Source organism: Pleurodeles waltl, chromosome 6, assembly GCF_031143425.1.
Source record: "Pleurodeles waltl isolate 20211129_DDA chromosome 6, aPleWal1.hap1.20221129, whole genome shotgun sequence".
NCBI lineage: Eukaryota > Metazoa > Chordata > Amphibia > Caudata > Salamandridae > Pleurodeles > Pleurodeles waltl.
In genome coordinates this window covers 930,285,670-930,312,917 of record NC_090445.1, presented here as the reverse complement: position 1 = coordinate 930,312,917, position 27,248 = coordinate 930,285,670, and positions in this window count along the sequence as shown.

Here is a 27,248-nt window from a genome sequence, read left to right as displayed (position 1 = left end):
GATCATTTCAGGCTCTGGCCTCAGCACTGATGGCAGCCCTTGACCCTGTGTCTAGCCTCCCCCCTCGAACTTCCTCTACCCAGTCCCAATCCCCTCAACCCCAACCTAACCCAAGCACAACTTCAGACCAGCAATCACCCAAATCAACACACAGAAGTGTCTCAGGCAAACACAAGCACCACACATCATCCCACAGGCACTCACACAAGCACCAAACACATGCAGACACACCAGCATCCACTGCCTCCACTGTGTCCCCATCCTCCTCCTCGTCCACCTCCCTCCCAGTATCATTTCCACTCACACCTGCATGCACTACATCCTTATCCACTACCTCCATCACCAGCACGCCCATCACTACTCACTCCTCACTGGCAGTCACCACCCACACAACTATGAACATGTCCCCTGTGTCCTCTCCCAGTGTGTCTGTGACCTCTCCTCCCAAAGTACACAAACGCAAGCACCCACCCACTCAACAGCTATCCACCTCACAACAGCATCCAGCCCATGCACCTTCACCCAAACTCAGCAGACAGACACCTCCTACAACCACTCCCTCTTCCTCCACTCCCAAACCCTCTCCCCCTTCCCACCCCAGTGTGTCTAAAAAACTTTTCCTGGCAAACATTGACCTGTTCCCTACCCCTCCACCTCCCCGGCATTGCCCTCGGGCCAGGGTGTCAGAACCCAGGCCAGCACCTCCAACACCAAGTCACCGTCCGCTGTGGAACCTGCAACTCCCAGAGGCTCAAAGGGGGCACCCGTCAGAACAGCCAGTGTGTCATCAACCCCTGCAAAGGACCAAACCATTCTGCCACCTGCCAAGGTGAAGAAGGGGCCAGCATGCAGCAATGGCAAGGAGCATGACCCACCCAGCAAGGCCTCCTTCAAACCTCCAGCTGACAGAGCCAAGGGCACAACAGCATCTGCCAAGGTGAGGAAGGGGTAGAAAACCAAAGGCAAGGCACTTCAGCCGATGGACGATGCAGGTGAAGCCCTGGTGCCCTCCAGCAGAACCGCCAGCCCCGCCACCTGCACTGCCTCAGTACCACCAGGAGCCCCGCCGCAAGCAGCGCCACCTGCACCACCACCTGCACCGCCGCTGCCACCACTACTGTCAGCAGCAGCATCCCCAGTGGGCAGCCGTCCGAGGCTGCAGGAGAAGGGCTGGAGCCTCCCTCCACCACTGGCCGCACGAGCACCTGCACCACGCCCAGCACCGCCAATAGCCCCGGCGCAAGCACCGCCGCAAGCACCACCACCTGCACTGCTGACAGTAGGACCACTACCAGTACCAGCAGCCCCAGTGGGTGGTTGTCTAGGCTGCAGGAGATGGCCTGGAGCCTACCACCACCACTGGCAGCACCCCCACCATCACCGGCTCTACCACCACTCAGTAGCCTTAGGCACCGCAGGATGGAGTCTAGCCCTGCCTCCATGAACTATCATGCTACCTGTCCCATGCAAATCTCGTGCCTCAGACACCCAGGTGAGGGAATGTGAACTGGCACACCCCAAGTGCTGCATCACTGAGCACAAAGCCCCCTCCAGAACCAGTGGAGAAAGGCATCCAGTCACCCTATCCTTTGCAGGATGAAGCACTCTGGGCACAAAGCCCCCTCCAGTACCAGTGGAGATATGCATCCACTCACCCTATTCTTGACAGGATGAGGCACACTGGGCACAAGACCACCTCCACAACCGGTGGAAGTTGGCATCCACTTGAGAGACTGTGGCTTTGCACTCCCCAGGAGCAAGCAGTGGGCAAACCACCCACTTGAGAGACTTGAGAGACTGTGGCTTTGCACTCCTCAGAAGCAAGCAGTGGGCAAAGCACCCACTTGAGAGACTGTGGCTTTGCACTCCCCAGGAGCAAGCAGTGAGCAAACCACCCACTTGAGAGACTTGAGAGACTGTGGCTTTGCACTCCCCAGGACCAAGCAGTGGACAAACCACCCACTTGAGAGACTGTGGCTTTGCACTCCCCAGGGCATCGCTGTGAGCATGGGGCCCCCTCCAGGAGCAGTGGCGTTGTACCATCTTCCGGCTGAGGTTACCCCTCTTCCCCACCCCCCTGAGGTACCTGTGTGTTTTTGACCTGATGCCCCTGCAGTGTTCTCTCCATATTGAGGCAGAAGTCAAGTGTGGACTTGGCCCATGATTTTTGGCCTAGTGGCCCATGAACATTTGTGAAGGACAATGAACGGTCTGTACATATTGTATATATTTGTAAATACTGTTTTTCAAAATCTACAGTATATCTGCCTTTTTTTTAAATATCACTGGTTTGACTCAATTCCTATTGTCCTTGCGTTCTTCCAGGGGGTTACTGGGTGTATATTTATGGTGTTGGATCTGTTTGTGTGTATGGTGTTGGGGGTAGGGTGGGGTGGTGGTGTTGCGTGTGTGTGTCACTCTCTTTTTCCTCCCCCCTCCCCCCTCCCCTGTGTAGTAGATGCAGTACTCACTTCCATTGTCACCACCGTCTTTGGTGTTCCTGGCAGATGAGGAAGCATGGGCAGGACCTGTAACTCAGGCTCCATGGTATCCTGGTTACTTGTTGAGTGTCGAGAGGTGAGTGGTTTCCCTTCCTAACACTGTTTCTGCCATGCTTTTGATGGCGTTGGTACCGCCTCGGAAAAGCTGGCGGGTAGGTGGGTTGTGATGGGGTGGGTGGTACATTGTCTTCCGCCTGGCTGTTGGCGGTGACCGCCGTGGTGTTTGTTGCTACCGCCATGGCGGTAGGAGTGTTAAAGTGGCTGTCTGTGTTGGCGTTTCCCACCGTGGTCGTGATCCCATTTTTTTTCACCGCCGGCCTGTTAGCGGTATTACCTCCGCTTTAACACCGACCACCAGGGTTGTAATGAGGGCCATAATCATTTACTATAGCCAATTCCTGTGTATGTGTCTCAATAGACCTTGTTGGTCCTGCCCACTCTGAAATGATGCATAAATCATGAGGCAACAGGTAATTGTACAGGATGTTGGCCCTAGGATACCATGTGTTTCCCTCACCCAAGGTATCATTTTCTGCAAAGGATCTACTGCTGTTAACATTGCTTTACCCTTCAGCATGGCGTTATAATCCACGGCCAACAGCAGGCTGAGATCATACCTTGGGCCAGATGATACACTGCCCAGCTCTTTCATTAAGCTGAAAAGAGTGCTGAAGTTTAGATTATCCCTTACTGAGAATTCATCAATATAGAAATTAATTGTTACAAAACTAAAGTTATTGTCTAACCATTTAAGATGGAATGCATGAAAAGTCCCAAAGATTCATTGACTCATTGACCTCATCAAGCACGATTCCTGTGAAGGATGAAATGCATTAACAAACCGCTGCCTTAAATCATGTTTTTAGTCCTTTTTTGTCTTTTTTCTGAAGGTAAAGGCAGCGCCAGCTCAGTACAGCAGATATAACTAACACGATAAACATTATCTGTTGCCTACGTTTCTTGTAACATGACTATATAAAATAAGTTGATATAGTCCAACCAGATTTAGTTTGGATATCGCCCGGCTACTTACTAGTTCATAATTTTTAGATCATGCACAGTAGCAGGTAATCCAATAAAAACCTTATAACTAATGTCCTGTTCTAAAGATGATTTGACGGTATCCATTGCACATGGCTCCAGTTGCAGCTGGCGACTTGGCATGGTGGCAGGTGGCGGGGTAGGCCAAACAAATATATATATGTTAAACAATTTTAAAAAATTACTTACCTCATCGCTGCGCTACTCCCGCTTTGCCGCCGTTGCACTCCCGGCACAGGCTACCAGCCTGCCCTGCACCAATCATGGCGCTGCTCAAAGCAGAGTTATGATTGGCTGGAGTTCCCCGGTTGGGCGCTCCAGTGCAGACTGGGAGCTTGTGCAGTCTCTCCCCAACCTGGACCACAGTGCCGGGTTGGAGAGAGCCCTTGTGCGCATTAGTGTTTGGTTGGCCCAAGAGGGCCGGCCAAACATACGTGGACACTGAGGGGAGTGCTCTGTGCACTCCCCTCGATGCTCATCATCCCTATGTCCCCGCCCCATTAGAAACAAAACAACAATAAACAGTGTTTATTGTCATTTTGTTTCCAAAGGTTGCAGCTCCTGCTGCAGCTGGCGGAGGGACGACACTCCTCTGCCCTAACAGAGGAGCCGCTCCTGAATGGATCAGACTCTGGTTGTCAAACAATTTCACATAAACCAGAGAGTACAGAAAATGATTTAAAGTTGGGTTTTGGACAAAGAGTCAGGGTGGAAACAGGCTGTGTATTTAAACCAGATTCCGGCATAGCCAGTTTCAAATGTATGTGAGAAAATCTGGAGGGCAAAAGCTAAGCATGACCTGGTTTTATAAGCCCTTGATATGATATTATCCAAGCAACTGTACATATCATCAAAATGTAATTGAAAATTCTATTATTAGATTTACCGTTCCTATGCAACCTATGTGTGACCTTATTTTTTAACAGTTCAGTTGATTCTGTTGCCTGGGAGGCTAGCCGTGATGCATTGGCCAGGACACTTACATATGGATATGTTGTAGGGGGGAGCTGACTTGCAGAGGGCTGTTCATGAGTCTGCGATAACGGTCCATAGACAAATTTCACAGAATGACCCTGTCCATCCTCGCAAGTCAGCTGAGTTCTCATGTGGCCAACCAGGTTATTGCACTTAGAATTCACTGTTCACTGTTCTGGGATTTGTCTACGGCTGGTGCCACAGGGTGTGAGCCATAGTATACGATCACTCTACAATCAATGGAGCATTGCGGCCATCACTATGACTTTGCAGCCCTCTACAAAATGGCCTGCAGGTGAAGGGTTTGCAACAGTAGACAAGCTGAAGTTCGTAAGGGGGGAAACCCTGCTGTTTTTTTACTCAAAATAAGGTTGGGTAACCATGAGATGAACTGCCAATTTATTGTGTGTCACACTTCACCAAACTCTAAATGACCCAGCAGTTCCCAACTGTCAAGCACAAACTGTTAGTCAAGTTGTCTTGTTTAACAAATGCTATGGCCAGCACCACTCTTCTTGGTGATTGGAATTTTCAGATCTGCCACAGTACAAAGGATTTTTCACAGATCTGCAGGCTGCTCAACTCATTGAAATTGACTCCTATGATGTATGGGACTGCAGACATCCATCTCAACATTTGCATTCACAAAATATGGACATTGTCATGGTTTTTCTGATAAAAAGCGCAATGCACTTATAAACTTGTTGCACTGTGAATTTCACATCAGGGAGTACGTGCAGTCTATTTGCTGATGACATCATCCTATATCTCAGGTCAGAAAAGCTGAACATACAAAGGGTGTTGGGTGAGTTTGACCAGTTCCAATTGATCGGAGGACATATAATATTAATAAGAATAAAAAAGTAATGCTTTTATTCACTACCTTGCTAACTAATCTCCCTCCCACTCTTCAACAGCAGGCTCGTTCTCTTAATCTGATCTAATATTTGGGGGTACAAGCTACTAATCGTTACTCAGAACTTATTCAAATAAATTATCGGGTGTTGTTATGTTATGTTATGTTACTATGTTTTACATAGCGCCATACTACACGGAGGCTTTGTAGCGCTAATTAGACTGACAATTAAACAAGCCGGAGGAATCATGCCGCCTCGGAATGGGAGGAAGAATACTATCTTAACATTAGAATAGCCATGTTTTAATGGCCTTCCGAAATTCAGTCTCCTGTCTCATCAGCCGAATATTTAAAGGTAGAGAATTCCAAAGTCCGGCTCCCTGATACTTCAGGGATCTGCCTTTCCCAAGAAGCTCTTTTTACTTTAGGGAGCACAACCAAGGCTTTGGAAGAAGGTCTTAAGGCTCTTGTAGGTGCATAAAATGAAACTAATGTTTTTAATTGATGAGGAAGCCCTTTATATAGCGCTCTATGAAAAATACACAAAGCCTTAAACTTAATTATTTTCCCCACTGGGAGCCAATGCAAAGCGGGCAAAGCTTTCCTAGCCAAAGTAGACCTAGGCAAATTAAATAGTAACCAGGCGGCCACATTTTGGACTACTTGTAGTTTATTGACCACATACCCTGGAGAACTCAGGAGGAGACTATTACCGTAGTCCAACCTAGATAAGATGAGGGCCTGTACTGTAAGTCTTTTGGCCAAGGGCGGAAGCACACCAATTACCTTACGGAGTAACTTCAGTATTCCAAAGCAGGTGGCTGAAAGTCTCCTCGCCTGATAGTCTAAAGTTAGTGTGGTGTCTAACCAAACTCCTAATGCTTTGATGTGGTCTTTCGGTGGAGGTAAGTATTCTAATTGTATTGCTGGCAAAATATTATTTACCGGATTGGAAAGCCTTCCCAAAAACATTATTTCAGTCTTTTCTTCATTAAGCTGAAGTCTGCTATCTGTCATCCAAGACGACACCACTTGCAGGCAGGCAGGTAACACTGAATTATCAACATCCTTACTAGAGGAGAAAGAAACTACCAGCTGTGTGTCATCCGCATATGATACGAGCGATACACCAAAAGGTTCCACAACATCTGCCAAGGGAGCCATATAAATATTAAAGAGAGTCGGGCTCAAAGATGAACCCTGTTGCACTCCACATTGAAGTCTAAACTGGTCTGAAAAAAAAGAACGATCTAAGACCTGAAAAGATCTGTTTTGAAGAAAAGAGATCAACCATTTAAGCGCCAGGCCTTTAATAACACTTTTTCTGATTCTTTGAATTAGTAATCCATGGTTGACTGTGTCAAATGCGGCGCTTAGGTCCAACATTATTACAGCTGTCACCTGTCCCAGATCCATCTTTTTTCTAGCTTCCTCCGTAACCACTATCATCGCTGATTCGGTGCTGTGGGCAGGTCTAAAGCCCATTTGCGTACAGTGCAGAATCTTTTGTTCTTCCAAAAATCCAGATATTTGAGTGTTGACATGCTTGTCAATTAATTTTGCCATAAATGGAAGAAGAGAAATTGGCCTATAGTTCTTTAGTTCAGCTCCATCTAGATTGGGTTTCTTTACCAGGGGCTTTACCACTGCATGCTTCCATGATTCAGGTACCATGCCACTTTGTAAGGAGCTATTTAACAGCTCCGTTATCACTGGTATTGTGGCTAATCCTCAATGCATAATTATATGAGGGGGCGCAGGATCTAATGGAGAACCAGAATTCAGATTACTAAGAAGCCAGTAGGTACCTTCTTCAGAGATCGAGGGAAAACTTTGTATAAAGTTATCACCCTCCTTATTCTCAATGGGCTGAACGGAGTTTATCACGTCCTCAACTGGGAAATTCTTCTAAATATCCTTAATCTTCTGTACGAAGAATGTGGCGAAATTATTGCTGTGTTCCACTGATGCTACCATTGCTTCAGGGCCAATAGGGGAATAAAGCAACTCCTTCAAAATACAAAAGATTTATTTTGAAGAGCCTGCCGCCTTTTCAATTTTGTCACCATAATAGGCTGCTTGAGCTAGTCTTATCTTATCCTATGATGAAAATATATGATGAAGAAGAAGATTAAGAACCTCTTGGATAAATGGGCACTTCTTCCTCTTAGGAAGGATAACCCTTATCAAAATGTCGATTGTACACTTATAGATAATTTTTTTCCAATGTCCTGATTAAAATAAATAAGTCTTATTTTAAAGAGCTCAAGGTTCTTTTTCATCCTTTTGTGTGGAGTAAGAAGGCCTTGAGGGTTACACTCTGTACTAGACATAAATCAGGGTGGATTTGCATTACCACAGATAGCTATCTATTACAAAGCCTCCTTTAGCAATCTTTTAGCATGATTAATTACCTCAAATGGGTCTCTAGACTATTTTTTTTTTTTTAATGGTGCACGAGTTAGGTTCCCAGCTTCCGGTATTTATTAAGATGGCCAAAATTCCCAAAAAATCCAGGTATAAAAGTGGTTCAGGAAATGAGTGCGGACTGCAAATATTTTATTCTTTGAAATGTATGTCTGCAGGATACGAGTATGTGCAGCCTAGTGAATGTAGATATGTAGGTCTTAGAATAGCACATAGCCATGTAAAAGTTTGGAATACGAATGGTTTTAAAGAACTGGGTGACTTTTTTAGTACAGGGCAAATATATGACCTGGCAAAACTTTCACGCAAGGTGTGGTGATCGATGCAAGCTCTTTTTTCTAGGATTTCAGCAGGTCATCCAGCTGGTGAAAAATTGCTGCCCTGAGTCTTGTTCATTATCCCATTCTGCATTGTCGGCCTTGTTTAGGACAAACTTTGTGAGATTGGCAATTGGTCTAGATTATTACAGAAAAAAACGACTGCCATCTGGTCAAAGCTTTTTTAAAGTAAAATCAGCCAATCAACAACACAATGCCGTTTTTCAGAGGCAGGGTTTCAGTTAATATCACAATTAGTTCACAAGGTTTTAAGAGTGGCAAGTTTTAAGAGAATGCCCTTTCTATCCCGTTGGATGGCATATTATACTCCAAGGACTCTTCACAGAGTGTACCTGGGCCGTGGAGGATAATTTTTTTTTTTTGCCAACAATAATGGAGGGGTGATTGGCTACACATTTTCTCTTCCTCCCCAAGGTGGCACAGTTTTGGGAAAAGGTGTTTATGGCCCTAAGTTTAGGATTTCAGGCCAGACCCTATCTTGAGGCAAGTGTCGCACTTTTTGAATTTTCCAAATAGCAGCAGAGCACCTTGGTAGGTAAAGGGGAGCAGGTGTGAACTGCAATATCTTTGTTAATTGCTCGCTCCTTGATCCTTCAGTACTGGAAGCAATCTAGAGTACCAACGCACCAAGAGAGGTTTAATGCAATGATCCACGCAACAAAATGAAGAGGCATACGCAAAAAGGGTGGGTGGCATTAAAAGGTTCATCTGTCTCATGGCAGTTTATGGAGGTAATAGAACAAAATACTTGGTAGCACTCTACAACATGGCTGCAACCTTTGGCTTGGCAACTTTTAGAGATTGGTTTTAGCTCATCTGTGTTATTAAATTGCCTTGTATGTAGCGTATTGCTAATTTCTGATAGCTGCACAGGGAGCTATTCATCAAACATATCAAAGCATGGGCATTTTTTAATGGATTGAGTTCTTTATTAGATATGACAGCAGTAGTAACTAATGTATTCAGGTCTATCAAGTATTTACTACAATAAAGTAGGCTTGCTTTGTATTGTGTCTCCATTTTCACATAAGCTACGTGCGCAGTTGTTTATGGAACATATCAAATCACGGATTCACTTTTAGGGGTTCTCCCTCTTTATTAGATATGGTATCAGTTATCGAGGTCAATCAGCTAAAAAGGCATATCAAAGTAATCTTGCATTTTTTCTGGTTGCAACTTTTTAATGTATCAATGTTTCTTGTTATATTTCATTGTGTGGCCTTTTTAAGATCATACAGGATCATCATGTTCTTATTTGGCTATCCAGGAGGTACGTCAGCCTTCGTGGATGCTATCTTTATGGACTGATCTAATATCTTTAAATCATGGGAAATGAGCTTGATATTATTTCTTGCTCAATGATTCTCTGTGTTTCATGTATTTGATTTTTATATGTTTTTATTATTTGATTCTGCTCAGTAAAAAAAAAGGGAGTACATATGGTGGTCACTGGGACACGTTTCTTCTCCTCCCAATGTCTACAATGCGCACAGTCTCTGTGCAAGCTGTCACAGGAGGACTGTTTTTACTATGCAAATGTAACAATACTCTGCAGGTGCTTAACGTTCCATGATTTAAGATCACAGAAATGATCACAAATGACTTGTGCACCCATTGAGAATCACAAGAAGTAAGGATCTCCATTTGTCACCATCTCTCCCTTTCGACCAGTAGCATGGAAGAGCGCCATCAGTCACCCTGGTTTTGCCGCAAAATTGCAATTAGGAGATAGGTATTCCTTATGTATGAAACTTTTAATATAAAATTAGCTAACATTTGGGTCACAAATCAACCTACCTCACGAATATTAATAAGGTAAGTTGCAATTTGTGACCCACTAGGACTGTCTGTCATCACAGCCACGGTGGCCAGCCTGAGTCAGATTTATTTTTTTAAACGCCGCCATTGCCCTTAAAGGAAACAGGACTGCATTTAAAAAGGAACATTTCATTATTTTATTGTTGTTTGTTCATCGGCCTATGCCTCCTCTTACTTTTTATTATTAATACTTTGTTACCAGATTTCAGTCGCAAAACAATAATGCATACTATTTGGATTCAGTATTTGGAAGGGACGTCCTTCCAAATACCTAATTAGTATCTGGTCGCAAACACAAATTGCAATTCAGTAACATGTTACGAAATCTCAATGAGATGTGTGTTTATCTTAGATGACATTTTTGTGATCGCAAATGTTGTGACTTTATTCTGACAAATCACATCAAAGACACAACAGTCAACAAAAGGTGTACTTCTTATTGTAAATCACACAACCATTGACCCTTGAGTTCAGCCTGGGCTTCCTATCTTGAACTGTGCTTTGAGAGTGCAGGTGAGAGAGGTCAGTGTCAATTGACTATAGCATATTATTTTCTGACTATAAAATAGACAGCATCTCATTATTATAAATGTGTGGATTACGTTTTAGGAAACAAACTATCTGCAAAATGGGTTGATAAAATTAATCTTTGTTAGTCTGCCAATGCAATGCATGAGAAACAGATTTTAATTGATTATAAATAGCAGCAAGCAATAAGACATCACGTTTGATATTGAACGATAGTCATAACAACTAGGGGATGAGAAAAGAGAAAGAAAACATTTATGATATAGTACAAGAAACTGCAACCCTGAGTGACATCTCTCTATTTTTTGATTCCACTTTATTGCAGAGGTCTTCAAACTGTAGGAAACGCCCCTTGGTGCACCATGGCTGCATTCCCGGGAGGAGCAAATGCATCTTTAACTATTTGCAAATGAAAGTGGACTGGAAGCGTGATTTTGTTTCGTTGACACCTTAATTTATATAAACAAGTGTGTGAACTGCATTCCTGAGTGCCAATGGCATGGTCAGTAAGTGGGGTCACAGTTTCAGAGAAGTGGTTAAATAAGAGCAACATATTCTGTAACTATTTCTTTGATTTATTCACTTTCTTTTACCACACATAAAAAGGCTTATATTAAATGAAAGATAAATGCAAGTTAAACTAATGGGTGGGAAATGTACTATTTTAGGATGTACAATCTCATTTAGCTAATGTCTTCACTCTAGAGCCCCTGTGTGTGTGACAAAGCAGTCATAGAAAGAAATTCGCATTACGCCTGCTTTGTGTCTCAGTCCTAGGAGTGATGGCCCAGTAGAGTGTGCAGAGTAGCCAGCCTGCTTCGCAGAACTGATGGTATGATAAGTGTGGCTAGTGCTGTGGCACCATGCCTCAGAGGTATAAGAGACTAGCTAAAACCCATGTATATATTACTATTCTTCCCAATTTGTAGAAGGGCCCACTGGTGACTTGCTCTGGCAGTGTTACTTTGGGCCTCTAAGTATTAGTCCAGGGTTGGTGAAAATTGAAGTAGAGGAGACACTTTATTTTGGCCATCAGAGGGATGACAGTGACTACAATGGGGCAAAATGGGAGCTCCTGTTTTTACCAAAGGGTAGAGGAGACATCCCAGTGGGTGATGTTGGAAAGTAGATTATTAGAAATGGTAGGTTGGTACTTAGACTTCTTAACAGGCCACAATCCCAGACTAGGTCCAGTCAAGGTCTCCATACATTAATCCTTGCTCAACCCTTGCAAGCAGTTAGGCTTAACTTAGGAGACACGTGCATAAATCATTTAACATCACACAACACCACTTTATAAACATAAGAAATAATTCTATCTTTAAAATGAACCAAAATTACAAAAATCCATTGCAGGGAACCAGGAATATGAATTTATAAATATTGAATGTAATAAAAAGCCTTTTAGTGCCCAAAAACAAAAAGCACCAACTGGGTACACCTGGTCGCGCTTCAGGACAACCGCAATAGATCTCTGCTCGGATGCACTGTGCGGTAGTCCTTGGCCAAAGTTTAACCTTCACACTTAGAAATTTTTCTGGGGCTTTTCTCCCTTGATGTCGTGCGGTCCTGTCCAGCAAGCTGATTTCAATGCAAGGCCATCAGATTGTTTTCCAGTGAGACCCCTGTCAATTCCCGGAAGTCTGGAGTTCCAGCGGGATGAATCTAAAATTCAATCCAGGTCGTGGTTGAAGGTAACCTGCTTGACTCATGACATCTGGTCGGTCCACTTATGGAGATTTTTACAAAATTGCTCCAAACTTCTGGATCTTATTCCAGAAGTCCCTTTTGGGTTCTTGAAGTGTCCACAACTTGATCCAAGATTCCAGATGCTCTGAGTTGCTCCTTGGAGGTTGGGACTACAGTTACCTGACAGCATCTGGTCAGAATCCTGAAATGGACACTGGTCAGCTAAGTTTTTCTTGCAGGACTTGATGCAGGGGACTCTGGTCAGCTTGTTTTACATGTAGCTTACAGGGTGTCCCCTCCTGGTCTTGCAGAAGAAAGGCAAAGTACTTTTCATGGTGAATCCCAACATGTGCAGCTGAATCATTCCTTGTGGGTGCAGTTCTTCAGGTGCAGACCAGGGGTTCGGCAGGGCAGTCCTTCTTCTCCAGTATCTTCTTCTAGCAGGGATCTGAATTGCTAGGCAGCTCTGCCAGATTTATCCTTGCTCCTGGGATGGCAAGCAGGGGAGTACCCCTGACCAGTGGAGTGCAGGGTGCCACCCTCTTGGGTGACCACTTCCTGCAAAGTGTGGCAAAAAATAAATCCCAGAAAGCAACATTATTTAAAAATCCAAGATGGAGAAAATCTCTCCTGGGAGGTTACATCTTGCTGAGCCCACTCACTGGTGTGGCTAAGTTTCCCTGACACCCCCTTATAGCCCCTTTCCTAATCTTATTACTGAGGTGTCCATCTGGCTGAGGAAACAGGAAATGGGGGAGGTCTAGTTTCTGTACCAGGTGGCTTTTCCTCCTTTGAAAACCAGTGTGGCAACTCTACCCCATCGTGCTCTGCCATCTGCTGCAGCTGTTCTGCTCCCACCAGGTGCATTCTTTGTTTCATCCCAGGCCACTTCACATCTCATTAAGAAAGCTTGGCTCCTGCTGCCAAAGACTTGCCAATCAGGAAAGGACACTACAGGGCTGATTTTGGAAACTTTTAGAAATAGTTCTAAAACTCTTTCTCTGTGCTACTTATAATAAATCAAACCTTGGCAAGTTGTTGGATGTATTCTAACTTTTAGGTTTACATCAAATGTTGCATATTTTGCTCTTTTCTAGTGGAAAAGAGCCTTTATTATTTTAAATAAAGCCTCTCGATGTTAGCCTATAGTGTCAATACACTACATCAGGGAAAAACAAATGTGGCTGTTTTTCTCTCACCAGGGCTTATAAAACATATTTTATAAAGCCCCTGCTTATATTTATACTGCACTCAACCCTTGGGGCACCTAGTGCAGACCTTAGGGGTGATGTATCTGTAAAACTAAGGTAGTTTGAGACTTTGGAAGCACTTTGAATTCCAAAGCCGATTTTGGACTAAACTTTGACTTAAACACAGCCAGCAAGGCAGCCCCCTCATTGACAATGACAAAAGAGACCACAAAGGGCACCCAGAAGTGCCCTAACAACATGGGAGGTCCCTAAACGTTCATGACTTACCATTTACTATTGACTTTTAGGTAGATTGGCATAGCCAATTATAAATATTCCTAATTTGCATACACCATTTTACATAGAGCACTGGCCCTGGGACTAGTTAGAGTCACTAACTACAAGTATCAGTAGAAAGGTTTGGGGGTGATCAGGGCCAAAAGGATGACTTTCTCACAGAAAGGCAGTAGCGATCATCAGTGAAGCATGTGCAGCGGCACTGGAGTCCAGGGATCTGAGAGACCCATTGCATTACAGATATGTCTTTCTTTAAAAAGAAGTGTGTGAGGGCTCATTTTACCTGATAGCATTAGGGTTAAGGATACCTTTGCTGCAAAAGGAGGGCAACAAAAATCCAAGCCGAGTGCCAGCTTTACCATGGAATGACTGGTGCCAATGTACTAGACACTAAGCTTGAGAATCACCATTTGCATTATAGAATCAGGTTGCACTGGTGTCATTGTCCTATAGCCTGCTCTGGGAGTGCGGTTGTCCATTTTTTTATTTCACAAGCAAAGCCATTAAGCATATGAAAGACTCACAACAGCTCCATGAAATTGGGCTTGTAGGTCAATCCTGTGGCCGAGATGCACAAAGTTATGGTCCCCCACTGGCTGCAGGTCATGAGCCACCCGGAGGCATTGAAATACCTCTTCTGTCCTCTGGTATGTGTCATAATTTGTAATGGCACTAGCACTCACAGCTGAGCTCCACCCTGTTGGCCGACCACTTCTTTCCTGAGAGCACGTCTGAGTTGCTGTTGGCTGTATATACTTGGGTTTATTTTAATAACCAGAACACTGCCTCCACGCAATATCATGTCCAGGTTTTTCCCTTCAGTGAGTAATAAACACAAATTCAAAACGGATTTTTGAGTGTGCATGTCTGACTTGGATAGAGAGATTCAAGTACTCCAGTCTTCTCGGGCGTATGAGGTATTGAATATGGCAGAAATACGTCAACCCTAGAAATTGAAGAGACCACATGGACAGAATATGTGAAAATTAGAGCAAGCTCAGGGAGCTACCAAGGGGATTGGTGCCCTATCATCTATTTAAACTGAGGAGTACCTCCAAGTGGGATACAAATTAGACTGAATGTGTATCCACTTTACGATTGCAGTAACAAGGAAGCAAGGAGTATGATCAGTCCTGTAGTATAGAAGAATTATAGTATTGTTGTTAAATGGTGATGTCTTGTCTTTGTATGTTATAAATGTTTCATTATTGAGTGTATATACCAGAGATCACACAAAATGTTTTATGGAATGTGAATTGATACACAGAATGGCTTACAATAGTTAATGATAATAAATACTTTTGGCTGAGTTATAGTTCCGGTGGACATTTACTGCTTCATTGTGGAATTAGTTTTCTATGAATTTGTTTTTTATGGTATACCAAACCTTTTTATCAAAGACTTATTTTAAGTCAGGTTCATTATATTTGTGGAAGCCCCTTAGGAAAGTGGTCAAAGTGCATAAATAGTATGTGCCCATTGGGGCCGAGTCAGTGAGTGTGGGGTCAAGATCAAAGACATAGCTAAAGAAACCCTAAATATTCTGGAACTATTTTGGTTTGTGACTTTCAGATAATTGCATATAAAATAACATACACAACTTAAATTAAAAAAAAATGAAAGTTAAACTAACTGGTGGGAAATAAACTCTGTTGTGAAATCGCAGTTGGTCAATGCAATCACAACAGATGTGTGTGTGTTTAATCAGCAGGTTAGAGATTGAATCCATGTTGGCACACTGGGAAATAGAGATGCCCCAAAGCCTTCATATATCCTTAGGGGCATATTTACGAAAACATTTTACAGTGCAGCAAGACACCTCACTACTGTGTGATAGGGAAAAGGCAGGAATGTGTCATATTTAACATAATGCCAAACATGTCTGTCTTTTCCCTGTGGTGGCACACAATGTGCTGCCTAGAGCCAACACAGGCTCTCTTGCACCATGGAATTATTCATTGCGTGGTCACTACAGGTTCTAAACCAATACTTGGACAGAACGCAATTTGAGCCTCATATAGAAAGTTGTTGTGCTTTACATGTATTGCACTTGGGCTGTGGTCACTGTCTCATATATCTTTGTTAAGTAGGTGTTGGAAGGTGGGTCATTAGTTGTGTGGCCTGCACAAGTAACGAGTCCGCACACGACCGCCACTGGGAACCAAACACCCCATTGTAGCGCTTGACTCTCATAGGGTAGCGTTGCAGAGCAGTCCAAGGCTTACTCAAGGGAGATGGTGTGGGCTAGTAATCCGCATTCACAAGCACGCAAGCATGACTCTTAATAAATGAATGTCCAGTCTGTGCTTTTTCTTTTGATAAAGCAAAAGTACATTTATTATTCACACACACTACTCAATACTATGCAACAATCTACAAATATATACAAAGTGATGAAATCACTCTGGACCAACAGTATGTAATCGTTCAGGTCTCCTTAAGGGAGAATATAATCCAACAACCCACATGGCAAAACAATCCCCGTGCCCCCCGTTGCGACATTTGAACATTCTGACAGTATTCAACAGTACAGTGCAATGATGACACCTACATTTGTGAATAAATACTTTCATCCTGCCAAGATGTGACTGTCAGTATCATTATTCAAATTAGCATAATCAGAGAACATAAGAGACCAAATTCGAGCATTCTAACCATCAGGATTACTTTTAGATTACTTTTGGGATTACTCTTATTTAAACATAAAATAAGAGTAGAATACATGGGGCCATACCAACCTACACCTATGATAGGCACCCTTGCACAACCAGGAACAAAAGTTCACTGAAGCTTGTGCTTCAAAAAACCATTCAACCCTTGAGGGGTTATCTCTCAGGTGTCCCACCCTACCTAGGGTGGGGACACCAACAGAAGTTGGGGGGGAGGCTGCGCTGCTCCTGCAGCTCCCCCTGTCTCACAGTTTTCGTTGGTGGTGGCCCCCATCTCCCTGGGACCACCACAGGCATTTTAGGGGCTCAATAAGCAGCCCCAGCCCCGCAAAGCATGCTGGGGCGGCTGCATAAATGATTAGCGGCTCTCCCGCTGAGAGGGGAGAGCCGCGATTCCTTTTCTGCTCTTGTTTTCCTTTTTATTTTGGGGGTGCCGGTCCCACCCGGACACCCCCTGCACTAAAAAGCCGATCCCTCGTTGGAGGGCGGCTCAGGGAGCCCACCCCTGGCCGCCCCCGCCGGTTCCCCGCACGCCCAGCACCTCCGGGTGCTGCCACGGGAACCGGCCAGTTGACTTAGAGTCTGCCCGCTCCAGCGGGCAGACTCAGGGATCCTCGCGGCCGCTGGGGCCGCGCGGGGGAGTGCAGCGGCACTCCCCCTTCCTACCGGCATCTTCGGGGCCCCGGGATGGGGTCCGGGGCCCCTCCTCCTCACGACGGGGAGCGCGACGCCGCTCCCCGGAGTCCTCCTGTTCTCGGGGCCCTGGGATGGGGTTCGGGGCCCCTCTCCTCCTCAGTGGGGAGCGCGACGGCGCTCCCCCAGGCCCTCTTCTGCGCGGGGCCCCGGGATAGGGTCCGGGGCCCCTCTGGCCATTATTCACAAGGAGCGCAACGGCGCTCCCCGACTTTTCTTCAGCTGGGGGTGCGCGATGGAGCACCCCCACTCCCGCCTCTTCTCGGGGCCCCGGGATGGGGTCCGGGGCCCCAGGGGACCATTTTCACAGGGAGCGCGAGGGCGCTCCCCGACTTCCCTTCTTCTGGGGGGTGCGCGACGGCGCCCCCCCATTCACCCTTTCTTCACGGGGAGCGCGACGGCGCTCCCCGGCTTATCTTCGCCGCCGGGGGCCCCGGGATGGGGTCCGGGGTCCCCTTTCCTCAGCGGCAGGGGGGTGCGCGACAGCGCCCCCCCTTTTTAAACCTCCAATGGACCAGGCTTCAAGGGGCCCCGGGATGGGGTCCGGGGTCCCTTTCTCTTCTGCGAGGGGGAGGGCGACGGCACCCCCCTTGCTCCTCTTTCTCCTGGGCAGCCCCCAGGCCCTGACCCACCCTGGGGGCACAGTCTCCAGCAGCTGCGGAGCGCCACTCGCTTCGCAGCTGCTTTCACAAAGGTCAAAGGTCACCATTCTTTGTCCTGTGATATCTTGGGCCCCCAAGGGCCGATTTTCTTCATTCTTGCATCGTTCCGCTCCTGGTGACAAGCCCTTGCCACCAGGAGTACTCTCCTTAGGCCTCCTGGACTGGAAGGGTCCCAGATCTTCAGTGAGCCAGTTCCACTGACTCCTGCGCCAATCTTTCCTCTGGGTTTCCTTTTTTTCTTCTGGGCTGCGCGCTCTCCTTGCGCTAGCCCAGTCCTTCCCCCAACTAGTCCTCTGGGGGAGTAAGAGGGCCAGCTTGCCTGGCCCTGGCATTTGCCTCGCTGGCCTGGGAACCTTCAGGGGCAGAGTCCCTGCCCCAAGGGCAGTCAGGAGGTTCTTCCTTCCAGTTGTCCATGACGCCCGCCTGCAGTCCCAGTGTCCAGCAATGAAGCACAGCCAAGAGAGAGAGAGCTCTCCCCTGTGCAGGACCTTTTAAGTGGGGGCGGAAGTGTCCAGCAGGTCTGCACCTCTGGCCTATCCAGATGTGCCACATCACTTCCTAGCTCCCATCCTCTCCTTCTTGCACAGTCTTCTGGGATAGCTCAAGATGGCATCCTCCAGGAGTTAGTTGCCACATGTGCTATGAAAGTCTCAGCCCCTCCTTCCTGACATGAATGACAGCTGGCTGATTGATGCCAGGCCCTGCTCCAGCAACTGGACAGAGCAGTAATTGGCCCTAATCCTGAGCTGGGGCAGAAAAATACAGTATGACATCCCTGGATGACCCATAAGTGGTACAACTATGCTCCTGTAACCTACTGCATCATTCTTTTCTTACAGGTTTCAGTGTACTTTGGTGTGACTCTGGTCTCGGTGGACCCCAGAGAACTGGAGTTGCACCCTAGGCCCTCCTTTCCCATTGACATTCAATGGAGTATTCCCCAATGCAAATACCTTAAGCACCCTGACATTGGCATTGAACTGGGTGTCCCTACAGTGAAAAGACAGTAAGCACACTGACTCTCCCTCACATGTATACACCCCTCTCATGAGACCTACTCCAGGTCACCACCCACTCTGCATAGTTCCTCCTGCACCTTGACTACCTAAGCGCAGTTCTAGGGCTGCGCACACTAGGAATCCTCCTCTCACAGCCCTCACATGGGTGCACATCCATGCGCACACATGATCACATGTAACCTGCCCGGGGCCTCCTGCCTTGCTGCGCCACAGCAGCCTTTCCTTAGCACGGCGACACCAGCGGTAAACACGTGCAGTCCATTTTACCATGTGTTTATTGTGCGGGAGTCACCTCATAGGAGGCTTCCTCACAGTAAACAGTCAAAAACCAGGTGGTCAAAAATCGAAAAATCAGGGCAGTCCTGATGGTCAGAACCGTCCTCTAACAGTAGGGTAAACTGGTAATAAATTTAGAATCAGCAAGATCCTATTCTTTTATCTTGGTTCCCTTAAGAAACTGGGTTATTGGTTGAAGGAGGGAAACACTTCTGAAGAAACAACTACAATCCTTTTCAGGGGAATCCACAAAACTCACAGAATTAACCCTTTATTACTGCTCTGGTAGATTGTCACAAAAGCAGTCAAGGTTAACTTGGAGGCAATGAGAAAAGTATTTATGAAGCACTCAAACAGGGATAAAGGAAACCACAACACCGGAAAAATTCCACACCAATTTAGTAAAATAGAGTGCATATTAATACATTTTTTTTTTGTTTTTCCCACTCCGTGCTCCAGACCACTTTCCGTCGAGCTTTCTCCACACAGGCGGTCGCGGATGGTTGTGACTGCTCATGTTGTGAAACCTTCAGTTTGCGTTGAGGTAGCTGCCTCTGGAGTAGAAAATCAACTGGAGTGGGAGAAAAAAGAAGTATCTTCTTGCGCTGTGCATGGAGCCATTTGCACAGGACAAACACCTGGTGGTAAAAATCAACATAAACAACGCTCGCGAAACTCTGCATAGCACAGCACTTTTTGGGCACTTCGCAGAGCTCCATGTAGTGCAACTCCGCAAACTCCACACAGACCTATGTAAAATTTGAGTCTAACTATAACGCCCCTGTAACCTCTGGTATTTTAAGTGCATTTGTATGTTTTTTTTTAATGCTGTTTCCTAACTATAACGTTTCTGTAAATTTCTACTTTTTTTAAATTTATAGTAATTTTCATTACTATACGTTAATCCAACCACTGCTGTGCATAGGCTATGGCTGTGTGTCGGCAGTTGGCCACAGGGTCTGGCCACACCAACCCCCTATCAGCACCCAACCTTGCACTTTACATCTCCTTTGCCCATGTGCAGTAGAGGTTGCCCGCAAGACCTGGCCTGCAGCCAGACCCTGTGGCAAACCCCACTAACCACCCAACCCCATGCTGTGCACAGCCCTTTGGCCGTGCATGGCATGAGTTGGCCGCAACCTCTTTAGGTGTGAATATAGGTGTGAGAGGCTGTATCTGGTGTGAGAGTGGCTGTGAGAGTGGCTCTCTGGGTGTAAGAGTGCGTACATCAGTGTTTAGTGGGTGTGCCAGTGTGTGGGTGAGGCTGTCAGTGGGTGAATGAGGGTGTCAGTGGGTCTGTGAGTGGGTGTGTGAAAGTCTTAGTGGGTCTGTGAGTAGGTGCAGGAGGGTCTGACTGGGCTGTGAGTAGATACACAAGGGTCACAGTGGGTCTTTGAGTGGGTGCGCAAGTGTCTGAGCGGGTCTGTGAGTGGGTGTGTAAGTGTCTGAGTAGGTGTGTGAGTGGGAGAACAAGATTTAAAGAGAGAGAGAGACAAAGAGAGTGAGAGGGAGAGAGATTGAGTTTTTTAGGCATTGATATATGATACTTAGAATGAGATATTTCTGCACAATATGAAAAGAAAAATGTATTGTCATTTAAAAACAGTAAGATCGCCCTTTAGTATGAGCCTTAAACATTTGCCCTTTCCCAAAAAATAAATAAATGAGGGGAAACAACTCTGGCTGGACTCAGACCCTCAATGCTCAGTGTGAAGGTCTGTGACCTTCACACTTGAGCTATTCATTTTTTTAATGTAATTTCTTTTAACCCTTTATGGCCTATCTGGGACTGTATGTGAGCCCTCCAATGATCTCCTGTGGTTCCTCCAGATTTTTAAAAATGTCCTAATGTGCCGTTTGCAGGCTATCTGGGACCGTGGGGGATGCCTCAAGGCTTCCCCCGGTCCTCGACTATTCTTTTTTATTTATTTTATTACATGTCCTTTGTGGGCCATTTTGGTCTGTGGGGGGGAGCCTCAAGGCCTCCTGCCCAGTCCCATTGCTCCAGAAACCAAGGAGATGCTTTAATTAGCAGCCCTCTGGCTCCAGAAGCAAAGCTGTCATCTCTGATTACTGAACGCATATCTGTGAGCAGGGCACTCTCTCAGAAAGTGGAGTGTTTGATGTGATTTGGCTGCAACTGTCAAAGCTGCAGCCAAGTCACAGCAAACAGTTATGCCCCAGGAGTGGGCACCATAGGAAATAGCAGGAGCAGGCCATCGGGGATCGTGGTCCCCATGGCCCTCAATGGTTTCTTGAGGGGGCCCACGCAGCCCCGGGAAGTGGATGCTCTCCAGACTACAGGGAGTCCGAAATGGACCCCTTTTTTTTTTGTTTTAATCTTTGTTCATGGGAGGTGGTGGTCCCCGGGGCAGCAGGGTGGCCGTCCCTCTGCCATGAATGCTATGAAAGCCCCGGGGAGGAGGTGGGCCCCCCGTTGGGGGGGTAGGCGGTCCCCCTATTTAATTCATAAAGCCCCAGGGAAGTGGCGGTCTCTGAGGCAGCAAGAGTGCAGATAGCTCCCTGCTTGTTAATTGATTACTGCCCAAGGGAGGTGGTGCTCCCCAGGCTGAGGGGAGATCAACAGACCACCTGCATGTCAATAATTAATTTAGCCCTGGGGAGGTGAAGGTCCCTGGGGTGCAGGGGGCCATGCGACTACTGCACCTAATTTCTGCTTTGGGCCAGAGAGGTGGTGACTCCACGGATCCGCCATTAATCACAGTAAAAATAAGAAACAAAATTCTTTTTAGCCCGGGGTGGGGGCACCACCAGAGCTAAGGGGTCAGGGTGTCTGGAACCTTACCCCCTTTTAAAAAAATAAATAAAATTTTGGGACTCGACTGCCGAGTCCCAAGATGGCTGCCAACACTCAATACTTCCCAGTTGAAGTGTTGACAGCCAATCAGATTTTAGCATAAGATAGGAAAGAGTCACAAATCCTTCCCATTTCTATATAAACAAATTTGTTTTCCCTTTAATTTTTCAAAAGCTACCGAACAGATTTACACCAAAACAAAAAAGGTTGCTTTCTGGACCACGGCCTACCTTTCTGCCAAATTTAGCCTTCCAGTAGCTTCGGCGCTATCGCTGATCAAAATCCCTATGGAAAAATGAATGGGAAATAGTGCTTGCCTTAACAATGTTTTCATCTATTTATGTGCATTGAAAGAAAGGGAAACTCTGCTTTCGGCAAGCAGAAGCTATTTCATCTTGCTATCCATCTTGCTGAAAGCGGAGATATGTTTGCGTTTGCTTGGTGGGAGCTGTCAGCAGCAAATAGCTTCTTCCAAAGAGTGGACACTCGCGAAGTACCCGGAGCCTGCCCCAGGGGGTGGCGTCCTTATGACCATCAATGGCTCCATGAGGGTGGATTAATCCTCCAGTATTAATTTAGCCCGACGAGGTGATGGTCCCCAGGGTTGACAAACCTGTGATGGACCCACTTCATTCACTAACTTAAACTTTGGTGATGTGTTGGTCCCGGGGGCCAGGCAGGGCTGTGTGCCGCCCATTCAGTATAATAATTGCCAGGGGAGGTGGTGTGCCGGGCTGACATCGCCCCCATACATTAAATCATTGCCCCCGGCAGGGGTCAGTCCCTGGAGCTGTGGGGGGAGCATTGTGGGGCCTGCATATTTTTACAAATATGCCCAGGGAGGTGGTGGTGGGGTGTGCAGCCCCTTGCATACTTTATATGCTATGTCCCGGGGAGGTGGCATCCTGGAGGACCTGGCCTACCCAAAGGAAAAAATAAAAGGAAGTGTGGGAGAAAACACAGTGAAATTAGCAAATAGTCGGGAAAAAAAATGGTAAAGGTTTTTTCCTGATTGAAGTGTTGGCAGCCAATCAGACCTCTCCAGGAGATCGGCAGTATCTGTCAATTCATTGCAAATCTAGATGCACAAATTTGGTTTTCTTTAATATTTCAAAAACTACTGAACAGATTTACACCAAACAACAAAAATCACTTGGTGTAATTCTGTCCAGCGGTTCAGGCTGCAGTTATGTCTACAATCTCCAAGGGAATTAAAATGGGAAATGTGCTTTTTTTACCCCCCTTTTTCTCATCCCCCACTTGAAGGATCACCCTGAAACTTTCCATGGACAGCAAGATTCTAGGGAGCACTTTCTTTGCAGAATGTCATGAAGATTCATCACATCTATGAAAAATAGGTCCTGGTCCACATGTATATTACATATGTATATATATATATATTTATATATATATATATATATATATATGGTGGCGGTTGCCATTAGGTAGTTATAGTTAGGACCTAGTTTCCATGGGAAGAATTTTTTTTGTTTTGCCTATAACTTTAGTGCCGCGTTTTCCCCATTCATTTTTCCATAGGACCTTTAGGCACACCTACAATCCAAACCACTGTATGGAATAACACCAAATTTGGCACAAGCTAGATTCTGTTCTGCAGATTACACTTTTTGTGGTTTGGTGGGAATCCATTCAGTAGTTTTGTAATTTAAGGCCAAAAAATAGAGACATAGGTACAAGGATTCTCTGCAGAGCCAACTGTCCCCGTGCTGAAATCTGATTGGTTGCTAACACTTCAACAAAGAATTGTTGGCACCCATCTAAGGACTCGGCTTCAGCCAATTCCCAGAACAAAAGAACAATAAAATAGAAAAGGAGCCAGGGTATACTTACCCTGACCCTTTAGCCCTGGTGCCGGGGTCCCTTAGGAAACCCGCCAGGGTTAAAAAGCTACTTTTTAAAAGAAAACATCAGAAAAATCTGCAGATGGATCCACAGATTTTTCAGAGATTATTTTACAAAAACGTGGTCTACTGAGCTTTATTTTTTATTTGCCCCAGGGGGCCAGATCCCAGGGGCATTTGCCGTTAATATAAAAGGGGAGTGCATCAGGTCCCCCTCCGTGGGCTTTAATAAGCCAGGTGGTGATTGACCTAATGTGAGTGGGGGTTTGTGCGGCCCCCCCACACCCAGGGACCCCACCCCCTGGGGCAAAATTTTGCCAAGGTGGGGAGGCCCTACAGTCTCCCCCGCAGCCCAGGGGACCACCACCTCCCTGGGGAGAATATACAAATATGAACAGGGGGTCACAGGGCCCCCGCATCCTGGGGACCACCACCCCCAGGGCAAAAATGCTTTAAGTAAGGGGGGAAGCCCAACGACCTCCCCCACAGCCCTGGGGGCCAATACCTCTCTGGGGCTACACTGATTTGTGAGCAAGGGGACCGCATGGCAGAGGCATGAGTTACAGTTACCTTAGGGCACTAGTTAAAGTTACTTAAGATAACTCTTACTATAACTGGTGAATTTCTAAGGTTTTGTACATTTAAAAAGTAAGCCAAACTTTTTTCATTGAAAATATATATATATATATATATATATATATATATATATATATATATATATATATATATATATACATGTGTTTATATATGTGTGCATATAGATGTGTGTATATATAGATGTGTCTATCTATCTATCTATCTATCTATCTTTCTGCAAATATATGTACAGTTTTTTCATCAATATTTTTACTGCAAATGTTACAGTAATAATATTGATGATGTCATAGAAGATGTCATGAGTGAGGTAATATTTGGGGTAATTGGTAGTGCATGACAAGGGTGGGAGGTACCTTAAGGCCCGTATTATAGTTATTTGAAATAATTCTCAGTTTAAGAGCTGAATTTCAATGATTTTGTGTATGTAAAATCTGAACCTAACTATAATGTCCCTGTAACCTTTGGGTTTTTAGTGATATTATAGTTAGGACCTTGGGCTAGATGTATCATGTATTTTTGTAGTAGCAAACAGCCCAACTGGGCTGGTTGAGACAGCAAAAATCCATTTTGGTATGTATGAATTTCAATTTGCAATTCAGTACATTGTTACTTAATCACAATTTGGAAGTGCCACTCCATACTTTTCAGAAATAAAAAAAGGGTATGTCAAGGGCGTCCCTTCTTAATACCAAATCGCAGCGGTATATAAGAATGTTTTGTGACCGAAATGTGGTAGCAAAACATTAACATTTTACCACCTACTTCAAGTAGGAGATAACCCATTGGCGAATTGAAAGGGGCCAGTATCCAGAAAGTTCAGACCTTGTAAAATCAAATATGTTGGATATATACTATCCAAGAATAAGTGCTTATCAAGAAGAAAAGTGCCTTTATAAAATTCTTCAAAACTACAGATATAGAAGTGATGTACCTGAAAATATAGGAGAAGGAAAATATGCAGTTTGTGGATATTATGGATGTTTAGTCAAACATGAAAAACAAAATGTAATTAACGATCGAAAATTTTGCTGTCAAGCTCCTGAAAAAAAAAAAAATTCTATTTAGCACTTCTACAACTTTTCAACCTACGGAATACTGAATTGGAATTACTTGGAGATTATGATTGCTATGAGGAATCTTTCAAAGTTATAAAATATATTATTCAGTGTCCTGTGTAAAAATAAAAAAAATACTTACAAATGTTAAATGATGAGATACAGCAAGAAGAAATGATTACTGCACAGATAGCGAAGGATAGTTCCCAAAACAGCCAGCGTTCAGCACCTTCAGGTTAAAATACTCTTGGAATTTTTTTATTGAAAATGAAGCTGCAATAGCTATGAATGAAGTGGAAATTGTCATGAAACAAGCTAGACTTACAGTAGATCTAGATCAATTAGTTGAACTACTAAACAATGAGCAGAAAGACATTTACATTGAAGTGAAAAAAATAGAACATGGATTACAACATGAAAAAAGGAATGTAATTGCTTATTATTCAAGCCAATACTGTTACACATTAGTGGTCAGGCTTGTACTGGAAAAAAGCTTTTTAATCAAAGTTATCTCTACTTACAGAAAATCACAGATTCAAACTTATTGTGTGTAGTAACAGCATCTAGTGGATTAGCCACACACAAAATCATTGGAATAACATTACATAGACTACTTATGCTATTTGTAGCAAATTACAATAAAATGGAATACCAGAAGTTATCTGGTGAAGCTTGTCATGAGGTAGCAAGAGTTTTGAAGAAGATTATGATTTTGGTTATTGATGAGGTAATCATGCTTTCAAATCGAATGCGTGCCTTTGTCCACTTGCAAATGCAAGAGATTCCAAAAACTGAATACAAAGTCTTGTTTGGAGGAAAGCATTTGATTGTTTTGGAGACTTACTTCATCTTACTCCTGTAAAAGGACAGACAGTTTTTAAAACTCTTTAACATGATGAGACTTGAAACTATGCATCAAGCTTCTGACATGGAATATGTAAACATTCTAAAGGACATCAGAGTGGGAATTCTGACAAAGAGGTAAAATTGATGTTGGAAAGTCTATTTATTAGGAAACTATTTAATCTCCAATATAACTGCAGCAGAGCTAATGTATAACTTTTGTAAAGAGGGAAAGCATATATTTTCTTTAATGTCTACACTTCAAGAGTATGCTGCCTTTAATGAAGAATTACTAAACCTAGAGAATGAAAACATTTTGGAGATTATTGCTGTTGACTAAATGGAAAACAAGGGTGTAACTATACTACTCAGTGAAAAAATCTTAGATAACTTGAACTATTTGGAGAAATCTGTTTCTAGGACTGCTGGACTAGAAAAGTCTTCATGTGTCTACAGGAACTCTAGAATAGTTTTAAGATGTAATTTAAATGTTGAAGAAAGATTGGTAAAGGGTGCCATGGGTAAAATTGTTGATTTTATTATTTTTCCTAACCATGGTGAGATTGAATTCTTAGCTATGAAGTTTGACAAGGTTGATGTTGTGAAGCAAATCGGAAGATGTGTTGTACGCTTTTTGCTTGTGAAAGATTTGTATGTACGATAAAAACAGTTTCCAGTTTTTCTTGCGTATGCTGTACAAAACAGTCGAAAAAAGATTATGGATATGTTGGAAAGCAAAGCTAAAGAAGAGGGTGTGAAGAAAAGAAAAATGGAAAAGACGCACATATTGTTGGTTACCAGTTGGGTAACACTAGTGGTATTAAAAGCTATGCTAATGTTCTTCTCAATGTTCACTTCCACCTACCATATGTAGTAAATACATTCAAAGAAAAAACATGGAACACATTGTGTACAGCACTTTTTAATTGCCTTCAGCTGTTACCTTGAAACAGGACTGTATTGCAATCTGCTTCAGGAATTCTAGAGCTCAGAGACAAATACAGTGGCTCTGTAGTATTTATTCTAAAGTGCCTTTATGAAATTCTTCAAAACTACAGATATAGAAGTGATGTACCTGAAAATATAGGAGAAGG